This window comes from Vombatus ursinus, unplaced genomic scaffold, assembly GCF_900497805.2.
Source record: "Vombatus ursinus unplaced genomic scaffold, bare-nosed wombat genome assembly UNPS02014924.1, whole genome shotgun sequence".
NCBI classification, from domain to species: Eukaryota; Metazoa; Chordata; class Mammalia; order Diprotodontia; family Vombatidae; genus Vombatus; species Vombatus ursinus.
This window is the reverse complement of record NW_020954702.1, coordinates 1049334-1062145: the sequence shown is the minus strand read 5'-3', so window position 1 is coordinate 1062145 and position 12812 is coordinate 1049334.

Below are 12812 nucleotides of genomic sequence, written 5' to 3'. Positions count from 1 at the left end.
AGCTTCTTCTTCTCCAACTCTCTTCATCTCAAAAACCTCTTGATATCAACTCTCTCTCTGTCTCTGTCTCTGTCTCTGTCTCTCTCTCTCTCTCTCTGTCTCCACTCATTTTCTCCAATCTCTGACAAAGAGGTGGACCTTCTCCTTGCCATAGCCAGCACACTTGATCCTTTTACCTCCTGTCTTCTCAAGTAAATTACATCCTCAATCATCCTTACAAATCTTCAACTTCTCCCTATCAACTGGTTCCCCTCCAAACATGTCCATAGCTCCCTCAGCCTTAAAAAAAACAAAAACAAAAACAAAGACAAAAAACTCTTCACTGGACCCTGCTATCCCCTCACGCTTTTATCCTGTATCTCTTCTTTCTCAAACTCCTTTTTAAAAAGAGCACTCACTGCCTCTACCTCCTCTCCCCCCCTCCTTAATACTTTTTATTCTGACTTCTGACCTCATAATTTGAATGAAACTGCTTTCTCCAAATTTACCAATTATTTCTTAATTGAAAAATGTGATGGCCTTTTCTCAATCCTGATCCTTCCTGACCTTTCTGCTTCTATTGATACTGGTGACCACCCTCTTCCTGGTTGTGTGTGTGTGTGTCTGTGTGTGTGTGTGTGAGACAGACAGAGAGAGAGAGAGAGAGAGAGAGAGAGAGAGAGAGAGAGAGAGAGAGAGAGAGAGGGAGAGAGACACTACTCTTTCCTGGTTCATCTCCTAACTATACTGTTAGGAATTAACTGTTCCTACTCGATCTCTTTTGCTGGTCCATCATATTCATCACACTTCTTAACTGGGAGTATTCCCTAAGGTTTTGTCCTGGGCCCTCTTCTCCCTTTACCTTTATAGTCTCTCATCAACTCTCTTGGGTTTAATTATCATTCCTATGGAGATGAATCCCAGATACAAGTTCAGGACCAGAATTTCTCCCTACGTTTAGTCACTAATCACCTATCGATTATTTCCAACTAGACATCCCGAAGACACCTTCAATTTAATGTGCCTAAAACTAGCATACTGGGCAGCTAGGTAGTTCAGTGGATAGAATGTTGGGCCTGGCATAGGAAGCCTCATCTTCCTGAGTTCAAATCTTCCCTCAGACACTCAATAGCTGTGTGACCTGGGCAAGTCACTTAACCCTATTTGCTTCAGTTACCTCATCTGTAAAATGAGTTGGAGACAGAAATGGCAAACCACACCAGTATCTTTGTCCAGAAAACTTTAAATGGGGTCATGTAGAGTTCAACATGACTAAAATGACTGAACAACAACAATGAAAAGCTGAATTCCTTATCTTTTCCCCCATACCCTCTCCTCTTCTAAATTTTCCTATTTCTGTCAAAGACCTTTAGGGTCTAATGTTTGTATTTTCAACATTATTCTCAATTCTTCACTCCACCTCACATCATGAAGCAGCTAGGTAGCAAAATAGTTAGAGTACTGGGCATGGGAGTAAGACCAGAGTTCAAATCTAGACTCAGATACTTAACAACCATGTGATCCTGGACAAGTCACTTAACCTCTGTTCCTTCAGTTTCTTCATCTGTAAAATTGAGGTAATAATAGCATCAACTTACCAAGGTTGTTGGGAGGGCAAAATGATATGATATTTGTCAAGAGTCCTCAAACTTTAAGGCACTATGTAAGTATCATATAAAGCTAACTATCATTATTATATCTAATCAGTTGCCAGATCTTACCATTTTCACCTTTACTATACCTTTTGAATATGACTCCATCTTTCTACTCTCAGAGTTACCACCTTAGTTCAGGCCTTCATCACTTCTTGCCTAGATTATTGCAATAGCCTCTTAATTGGTCTGACTGCCTAATATTTCTTAGCACTCAGTACTTTCTACACACCTGTCAAAGTAATTTTCCTTAAGCACAGATCAAATCATGTGACTTCACTACTCAATCAACTTTCTATTGCTTCTAGAATAAAATATAGGCTAATATAACAGTCTTCTGTTTAGTTTTTAAAGCTCTTATAACCTACCCCTAATATATATTTCCAGCCTCATTGGAAATTACTCTCCTTTCCACACTCAACCAGGTTTTCTCTTTTCCTCATACATGGCACTCCATTTCCAATTTATGAGACTTTAGGCTCTCTGTTTTCCCACCTCCCACCCCCATCCTCAGAATGCTTTAGTCTCTTTTTCTTTAAAGCGCAATATAGGCATAATCTTCCTCACAAAGTCTTTCCCGATCCCCTGATTGCTTGTGTCCTTTTCCCCAAATTCCTTTGCATTTAATTACTTTGTGTGTTTGTCTATAAATTTCATATTTATACTCTATATGTTTTTATATATACTTATTTTCTTACCCATTAGAATATAAATGTATTGTGAGTAGAGACTGTTTGATTCTTTTTATTTGTATACCCAGTGTCTAGCATAGTGCCGGACACAGAGTAGGTGCTTAATAAATACTTGTTGACCAATTGATTGAATAAAGTAGCCCAGATTTATAGGAAACTTCAAATGCAGAATCAAGAAAGAACACATCATAGTGTAGTGGAAAGAGATATGGATCTGTACTCAAATCTCAGCCTGCTACTTCCTATCTGTGTGACCTTAAGCAAATCTCTTAATATCTCTGAGGTGCACTTTCCTAATCTACAAAACAAGGATGTTAAGTTATGTAATGTGCAAGGTCTCTTCCAACTCCAAATCTATGATTTTATGAAGACAAAATAGATATGTGATACCTGGATTCAAAAATTTGAAGGCCTAATAAGCAAAAGTTATAAAGACGTCAAATTAACTTTTAGTTTTAAGTTAATACATATCAAAATATCAATGAGATTTTTAAATTTAGGTAAATTCATAGCATGTTCTTATGGAAAAAATAGGTGACTGAGAATATCACCAAAAAAAACCCCTATGAAATAAACCAAACAATATCTTGAAATGTACAATCAGATAATAGTTATACCAATTATTTGGTGCTGGAAAAGAATAGATAAATAGATCAATGTAATAGAATAGGAAAGCAAGAAGTAAAATAAAAGGGTATGTTCGGTAGATCCACATTTTTTAAAAATTGGGTAATGGAATTTGTATTTAATAAAAATTGACAAGAAAACTTGACGACAAAAAAAAGAGGAAGTGGGCATAAGAGTTTGGTTCCCTGCCTCATATTTTATACTGTAATAAATTCCAGCTAGATCAACAATCTAAATATTTTGTCATAAAAAATAGAAGAAAATGGAATAGTACTATCAAATGTGGAAAAGAGGGGCTTTTTTATTAATTTATTTTGAGTTATCAATAATCACTTCCATATGCTTTTGAGTTTAAAATTTTTCTCCCCCTTCATCCCCATCATCCTCCCCAAGACTGCACACAATCTGACATAGGCTATACATTTACATTCATATTAAACATATTTTCACATTAGTGATGTTGTAAGTAGAAATTAAAACCAATAGGAGGAACCATCAGAAAGAGGAAACAAAACTCAACAGAAGAGGAAAAAAATAACAATTCAGCTTCCATAGTTCTTCCTTTGGGTGTGGATAGCATTTTCCATCACAAGGCCTCTATAGATGTCTTAAATCCTTGTATTGCCAGGGAAGGGTTACGTTTATCAATATTAGTCATCACACAACATGGCTGTTATTGTGTACAACGTTCTCTTGGTTCTGCTCACTTCACTCAGCATCAGACCATACAAGTCTTTCCAGGTTTTTCTGAAGTCAACCTGTTCATCATTTCTTTTTTTTTTTTTTGACTTTTTTTTTTTATTTTTAGTTTTCAACATTTACTTCCACAAGATTTTGAGTTCCAAATTTTCACCCCATCTCAGCCCTCCCGCCACCCCAAGATGGCATGCATTCTGAATACCCCTTCCCCTAGTCTGCTTTCCCTGCTATCTCTCCTCCCCCTTTCCCCTTCTATTTTCCTGTAGGGCAGGATAGATTTCTGTACCCCATTTCCTATATTTCTTATTTCCCAGTTGCATGTGAAAACATTTTTTTTAAACATGTGTTTTTTAAACTTTGGGTTACAAATTTTCTCCCTTCCTCCCTCCCCACCCACTCTCATTGAAAAGACAAGCAACTCAATATTGGCTATACATATGCAGTTATGCAAAACACTTCCATAGCAGACATGCTATGAAAAACTAACTCTATTTCCCTTAATCCTATCCTGCCTTCCCCATTTATTCTATTCTTCCTTTTGACGTCCCTCCTCAGAAGTATTTGCTTCTGATTACCCCCTTTCCCAATCTGCCCTCCTCTCTTTTCTCTTGTCCCCTTCCCCTCCTATTTTCCTGTAGGGTAAGACAGATTTCCATACCCAATTGAGGGTGTATGTTATACCCTCCTTAAGTCAAATCCTATGAGAATAAGATTCACTCATTTCCTCTCACCTTCCCCGGGTTTCCCTCTACTGTAAGAGCCTTTTCTTTTCTGGTTTGTTTGGTTTTTTTTTTTTGTGAGATAATTTACCCCATTCTACCTTTCCCTTTCTCCTTCTCCTAGTATAATCCTCTCTCACCCCTTAATTTTATTCTCTAGATATGACCCCTTCATCTTCAACTCACCCTGTGCCCTCTATCTATCTACCAATCTATATATATATATATGTACATACATGTAATTTTTCCCTCCAACTACCCTAATACTAACAAAGATCTCATGGGTTACAAATATCATCTTTCCATGCAGGAATGTAAACAGTTCAATCTTAATAAGCCTCTTATTATTTCTATTTCCTGTTTACCTCTTCATGTTCCACTTGAGTCTTGTATTGGAAAGTCAAATTTTCTATTCACCTCTGGTCTTTTCATCAAGAATGCTTGAAAGTCCTCTATTTCACTGAATGACCATTTTTTCCCCTGAAGGATTATACTCAGTTTTGCTGGGTAGGTGATTCTTGGTTGTAATCCTATCTCCTTTGCCCTCCAGAATATTATATTCCATGCCCTGCAGTCCCTTAACATAGAAGCAGCTAAATCTTTTGTTATCCTGATTGTGTTTCCACAATACTTGAATTGTTTCTTTCTGGCTGCTTGTAATATTTTCTCCTTGACCTGGGAACTCTGGAATTTGGCTACAATATTCCTAGGAGTTTTCCTTTGGGGATCTCCTTCAGGAGGAGATTGGTGGATTCTTTCAATTTCTATTTTGCCCTCTGGTTCTAAAATATCAGGGCAGTTTTTCTTGATCGTTTCTTGAAAGATGATGTCTAAGCTCTTTTTTTGATCATGGCTTTCAGATAGTCCAATAATTTTTAAATTCTCTCACCTGGATCTATTTTCCAGGTCAGTTGCTTTTCCAATGAGATAGTTCACATTGTTTTCTAATGTTTCATTCTTTTGGATTTGTTTTACGGTGTCTTGATTTCTCATAAAGTCACTAGCTTCCAATTGTTCCATTCTAATTTTTAAGAAAGTATTTTCTTCAGTAAGCTTTTGGACTTCCTTTTCCGTTTGGTCAATTTTGCTCTTTAGGGCATTCTTTTCTTCATTGACTTTTTGGACCTCTTTTGCCATTTGGGTTAGGCTATTTTTTAAGGTGTTATTTTCTTCAGTATTTTTTTGGGTCTCCTTTAGCAAGCTGTAAACTTGCTTTTCATGATTTTCTTGCATCACTCTCATTTCTCTTCCTAGCTTTTCCTCTACTTCTCTTACTTGCTTCTCAAATCCCATTTGAGCTCTTCCAAGGCCTGGGACTGATTCATATTTTTCTTGGAAGTTTTGGATGTAGGAGCTTTGACTTTGTTTTCTTCTTCTGGTTGTATGTTTTGATCTCCTTTGTCACCAAAGTAACATAATATAGTCTGACTCTTTTTGCGCTGCTTGCTCATGTTCCCAAGCAATTACTTGAGTTTTAAACTCTTTGTTAAAGTAAGAGTCTGTTTCCAATGTGGAGAATGTACTGTCCCAAGCTTTGGGGGTTTGTACAGCTGTTTTCAGAGATACTTCTAGGGACCTGAAAATTTTCAGTTCTTCCAAGCTGCTATGATAAGGGGTGAGGTGTTTTCTCTCCACTGCCACAACAAGCTCCACCACGCCAGCACTCCTCCTCGTCCCAGGAGTGCCCCTCAGAACTGTGACCCAGATCCAAGCACAGGCAAAGCAAGAGATTCCTGCCTCAGCCCTGGCAAAGAGATCCTTGCAATCCCCCTCTGATCAGCCACTCGATTTCCCCTCAGTCTGTGGGCCGGAAGCTCAGAAGCCAGCTGCTGCCCTCGGGGCGGCTGAGATCTAGCTTCTTCTCTCACTGCAGGCACAGACTTTTCCCACTGATCTTCTAAGTTGTCTTTGGTGTTCGTGGGTTGAGAAGTCTGGAAACCACCACAGCTGCCCACGATTCAGTCCTCTGAGGCCTGCTCCAGGTTCTTGCCCACGCCAAACTGCTCTCCTCTCCCAACCCGGCACGATATACCTTTCTGATCAGCCATTCAGGATGTCCTGGGGTGGAAATTTGTTTTACTCTGTTTTTTTGTGGGTTCTGCTGCTTTAGAATTTATTTAGAGCCATTTTTTGTAGGTATTTGGAGGGGTTTAGGGGAAAGCTCTAGCAAGTCACTGCTTTCCCTCCACCATCTTGGCTCCGTTCCCTCATCCAAAGAGGGATTTTTTAAAAAACTAATCAAACAAATAGAAGAAATTATTAGAGACAAGATCAATGTACATGTTTATTCAAAGATAAAAGGATTTTGTATGACAAGGGACACTATCTCTAATATCAAAAGAAATAGATAGGGGAAAATATTTGTAGTAAATGTAGCTAATAAAGGTCTGCCATCAAGCACCTACAATGTACTAATGCATACCTAAGATTAATAATATAAATTCCATGATGGAGCTTGGGTAAAGTAACAAGAAAAGATACCTTTGAAAGAGGAAATAAAAACTTTTTTGGAAAAAAAAACCACATGAAAAGATGTTCAAATTCTCTAATTATCATTCATAAATTCACTTGCTTCTAGCTTGTTAAATGCTAAGGGTTTAGATAAATTTTTTTTACCATTTATTTTATAGGTTTATTCAATTTTATGTTTGATCATGATTAAGTTTATTATTTCATAAAAAAAATAAAACAAATATTTAAGGGATGGCATGTGGAAGAAGAATTAAATTAGTTTTGATTGACCTTCAAGAGCAAAACTAGGACAAATAGATGGAAGCTGCAGAGAAGTAATTTTAGGATTGATATAGGCAAAACTTCCTAATAATTAGTTAAACAAAAGTGAAATGGGCTAGCCTCAGTAAGTAATGAGTTTCTTACAGGTCCTCAATCGTAAGCTTCCAGGGATATGGGGTAACTCCAGTTTAGATATGGATTAGAGTAGGTCACCTCTGAGGTCCCTTCTGATTCAGCTTTTTTGATTATGTTTCTGAAAAAGATCTATTACAAAAGGCTGGGTAACATTCGTTGATTTTTTTTTTCTGGCCATGGCAATTCATGTCTACTAAGACATGGTGGGAATAAAGGAGCTTTAAAAAAAAAAAAGGCTTACAGGAATCACCTACTTCATCCTTCACCTTACAGGTGAAGTTTCAGACTACACACGCTAGCAGAGGAATGCTTATGCTGATGAAATTGTTGACCTTTAATATATTGTACTAAGTAATCAGTGAGCATGATTTTACATGTAAAATCATTGGTATGAATGGTACACTGTGAAATTCACTACTATTTAATGCCTGTCTTGCTCCGTTCACAATCTGTTTTTGAATAAATGAAAAAAAAAGTATTTTTATTCCAAAGATGTTATCAGTTTGAAATAGAGCTATTTCTTTTACAATTTGAATATAAAATGACTTTTATAGGACTTGAACCCCTTTAAAAATTACTATTATCTCACAGTGATAGAGTGTCTTTAATCCAGGAGATCAAAGAATTTTAGTAGGGAAAAAGCATTTGTAACAATTTGTAACATATCATGAAACATTTTCCTAAAAGAAACATAAGGAGGAAATGATAGCTTCCTAGATCAAAAGACTTAAACTTAATACAGTGTTAAAAGTAAATTTCACATATTGCAAAAAGGAATAGAGTTCTGATAGAGGTCTGTGTTCTATTACTAACTAAAGTTTCCATGAACATATGGTCTTTGGGTTCTAAAGATTCTGAAAGGATATGTTTGTAATGTAAAAACAAAACACACCAACAAAACCTTTTTTAAAAGATGTTTCATGAGCAAATACTTTTGAGGAGGCACAGGGTAAAAGAAGAGAATAGAATAAATGGGGAGTGGGATAGGATGAAGGGAAATATGGTTTTTTACAACATGACTATTATGGAAGTGTTTTGTATGACTGCACATGTATAACCTGTATTGAGTTGCTTGCCTTCTCAATGAGGGTAGGTGGGGAAGGAGGAAAGGAGAGAATTTGGAACCCAAAGTTTTAAAAACAAATGTTAAAATTATTTTTAGGGGCAGCTAGGTGGCACAGTGGATAGAGCACCAGCCTGAAGTCAGGAGGACCTGAGTGCAAATCTAGCCTCTGACCAAACACTTGACACTCACTAGCTGTGTGACCCTGGGCAAGTAACTTAACCCCAATTGCCTTAAAAAAAAAGTATAAAAATTATTTTTACATGCAACTGGGAAATAAGATATACAGGCAATGGGGTATAGAAATCTATCCTGCCCTACAGGAAAATAAAAGGGGAAAGAGATAAGAGAAGAGGATGGGGGTGACAAAAGGGAGGGCAGATTGAGGGAAGGGGTATTCAGAATGCACATCGTCTTGGGATGGGGGGAGGTGAGAGATGGGGAGAAAATTTGGAATTCAAAATCTTGTGGAAGTGAATGTTGAAAGCTAAAAAGAATTAATTATTAAAAAAAATAAAGTGTTTCATGGGCTGCATTAAAAAGAGGCAACATCCAGGAATAAGGAGAAAATAGTACTATTGTACTCTATTCAGGTCCAACAATGTCTAAAGAATTATATTCAAAATTGTTGGTGCCACATTTTATGAAGGACATTGCTAAGCTGGAGAGCACCCAGAGGATGGCAGGCAGGGTGATGAAGAGCCTCTTATTCATGCTATACAAGTACTAGTTAAAAGAGATGGACGCACATAGCTTGGGAAAGAGAAGCCTTACGAGTGATACCATAGTCGTCTTAAAGTATCTGAAGGGTTGCCACATTGAAGAGAGATTGGATTTGTTTTACTTGGTCCCAGCGGAAAGCACTAGGAGCCATGAGGAGAATTTACAGAGAGGCAAAAACCACCTCACAATTAAAGTTACCCCAAAGTGAAATAGATTGCCTCAAAAGGTAGTGGGTTTGGCCAGACATGAAGTTTTTAAGCAAGGGCTAAAACATTTACAAGTTCTATCACGGAGGGGATTCTTTTTTAAGGGATGAGTTACATTAGATCATCACTGAGTTCCTTCCAGCTCAGAAATTCTGTGATTCTGTTTCTGAAGGATCTTAGGATAATATATTCAGAGATGGAAGGGATCTTAAAGGTCATTTCAAATTTTTCATTTTTTTTAGAATAGAAAACTGAGGCCTAGAAAGGTTAAGTAATTTGCTCAAGGTCACCTATGTAGTAAGTAACAGAGTCAAGATTTTAAAACAGGTTCTCTCATTCCAAATCATGATTTTTCCACTGTAACTTCCTGTCATGAAGGAGAAAGAAAGAAGAAAGAATTCATAAAAGAGAAAACTTAGGGAATAGGAGATAGAGGAAAGCCAGAATAGAGATAGCAAAGAAAGGGGGAAAGATACGCAATTTACTAACCTCTTTGAGGGTGAGGGAGGGAGGAGTCAGGACCTGTGATTTCATGTGTGAGCAACTTGATGTGGAAAATCTCTCCACTTATATAAATCAACAGGAGTTCATCACACAGCTAGTATGTGTCAGAGGCAGGACTTGAACCCAGGTCTTCTTGTAACCAAGGTCAGCCCTCTATCCTCTACCACAAGCTGCCTCTCTTAGTATAATCTATCAGTAAAAGATTTGCAGAATCTATTGGTGCTTTAAAAAAAAGTTTGCCTGATATCTTTTGAAATGGGAATTTCTTAGCTTTTAAATTTTTTTTCTCTTTATGAGCTACATGTAAATTAAGTTTCATGCCATATTAGAACCGTGATGATTTAATATGTCAAAATATGTTCTGGACCATTTGTGCATCAGTCCTGCAGCTTAAATAGCAGCATCTGAGCCAAATTTCAAAACTGTCCTTGCCAAATAGGAAACCTCCAAAACAAAGCAAACTGGTACAGCATTTCTATTTGAAGGAAGCTAAACTTTGCTACACATTTTCCAAGTGTATGCCTTAACTTTCCTATTCTTTAAGGCACTGATATATGGGGAGCAATTTAAGCCCAAGAATTCTCTTCATATTGTTAGTTTACTCTGTAGCATTACAACAATGATACCTTCACCTGTCTATTAAGGAAAATGGCAGGGAAAAAAAAATGACGTCTAAGCATATTAACCTTTTCAAAAGCAGCATCCTGGATGATAATTTTTTTAGTAGAGAGGGGACATCTGACATTGCAAAACCTTCTATAATACAATTTCATCATCATCATCAAACTACCTATAAGCAGTGAAGAAGCACATTTTAAAAACAGTGTTTACATTCTTTTCCTTTAAATGACTCATCAAACCTTCCTTTAAAGAAAAAGCAATAGTTCCACCTAAGTAATTGATGGTCTTTTTGCTATTTTTTTCTGTATTTTCTTTAAAACATTCATTTTTTGTTTCATAGAAGCAAATTCAAATCCCAAAGACTCAGGCCAGCAATTTTCTTCAAGAAACATTTTAAACTAGAAGTATTTCAACATATATTTTTTAAAAACATTAAAAAAAACCCCACTAATTTGAAAGTCCTTTGAAAATCGAATGTAACTGTCATTGAACTGTCATTGAACTACCAAACATAGGGGCAGGGGTGGGGAAGGTTATGCAGTAATGGGAATCCCCTTGTTCATATATTCATATGCATAAGAGGTTGTGGGTGAAAGTCCCTATCTTTCTTCCTCTGAGCTGAGATGTCTTATCCTGCTTCTAGCTAAAGAGCTCCTTTACTATTGTGTTTCTTTGGTCTGTTAAATCTGTATACTTTACCAACTTCTCTTTACTGTTTTGCTTAGATAAATGGTTTTACTTTCTATTTACTATTTATGATTATTAGACCAGCTTTTCATGGGAAGGTGGCTAGGCTGATGTGTGTAAGGATGACACTCCACCTTGATGGCTATCAGGAAAGTGGATTTCCTTCTAATCCTCTTACAATCATACCCCTAAGCTATAGGTATTTGAGGGGTGGCAGCAGCTAGGTGGCCCAGTGGATAGAGTGTCAGGCCTGGAGTCAGAAGACTCATCTTCCTGCATTCAAATCTGGCCTTAGACACTTAGTACCTGTGTGACCCTAAGCAAGTCACTTAACCCTGTTTGCCTCAGTTTCCTTGTCTATAAAATGAGCTGGAAAAGGAAATGGCAAACAACTTCAGTATCTTTGCCAAGAAAACTCCACATGGGGGCACGAAGAGTCAGACACATCTGAAAAACAATTGAACGATAACAAATAAGTCAGCTATAATGCTAGCCTCATACTCCTCTTTAAAAGTAGAGGAAAGATCACAAAGTCTCTGCAATCTTGAATATTCCCTACCCCTTCAAACAACTGAACTACTGACAGTATTGTTGAGGTCCTTCTATGAGGTCCCTACAAAGAAAGAAAGGCAATCCCCTTGAAGAAAGTGGGCTAGATCATATTTTGTATCACAGGAGCAGTATTTACATATCTGGTCAACCCATGAACAAAAAGCTTATAGAAGTATAACCCAGACTACTGATATCTATTGTACCTATGTGTAGCTGGAGTAAACTATGGGTCTTAAAAAAACCAAAATGCTTACTTTGGCATACTTTATCTTGCATTTTGTTTCTAAATATGTTCTCAACAGCAACTCTATAATCTCTACTGTCTTTATTCAGATAATTCCCATTACTTTTAGTTCCTCAAATGCCAGTGAGAGAATAGATCTGGTTGTCTCTTCTATTCACTAATAAATCTTTATTTTAAAATAAACTTATTAGGTATTATGTAGCAACTTAAAGAACTAAAGGAATTTGGAAGTTTGGGAAATAATTCAACTTTATTCTCTGTGGTCATGTTGGATTAGTCCCTATATCATTTTACTTGAACTTAGTGTTTGATAATCATGCTGTGAAGAAATCTAAATAATTGGAATATTTCTTTTGACTTGGAAAGAAAATGAGCTTATATTATTAATAGCACTGTGGTCATAGGTAAGAACAATGATCAAACTGGCTTTTAGGAAGTTTAATAATGAGAGATGATAAAGGAGGGAAGAGAAACAATATTAGAAGAAAACAGACCTGGGTTCTAGTCCTGACTGCAAAAAAAAAAATGTGGTGTGACATTTGGCAATTTATTTCAGCCTTTCTGGGATTGTTTCTCCATCTGTGAAATGAGAAAACATTATGGAACTATAAATGAAGAGCCAATGGCATATCCATTTCATAGAAATGCTGAGATGTTTGTTCTCTTTTTAGTCTATTTATCATCTTCCTTCAAATTATGTCCAAATGTTCTTGGCACCTTTCTGCTTTGAGATGTGATTTGAATCCAGATCTCTCTTATGCCAAGTTGTGAACTTTATCCACTAAACCATGTTGCCTTTATATGTTTTTGTATAAAACAAAATCCAATTTGTATAAAATAAATTCAAATTCAAAACAAAACAATTCCTTTGATTTATTAATTTAGCCTTTATCAGAATTCAACTTAATTCAAATCAACAAGCATTCATTAAGTACCTTTAATGGACCCTGTAGGCAATGGAGATATAATTAAAAAA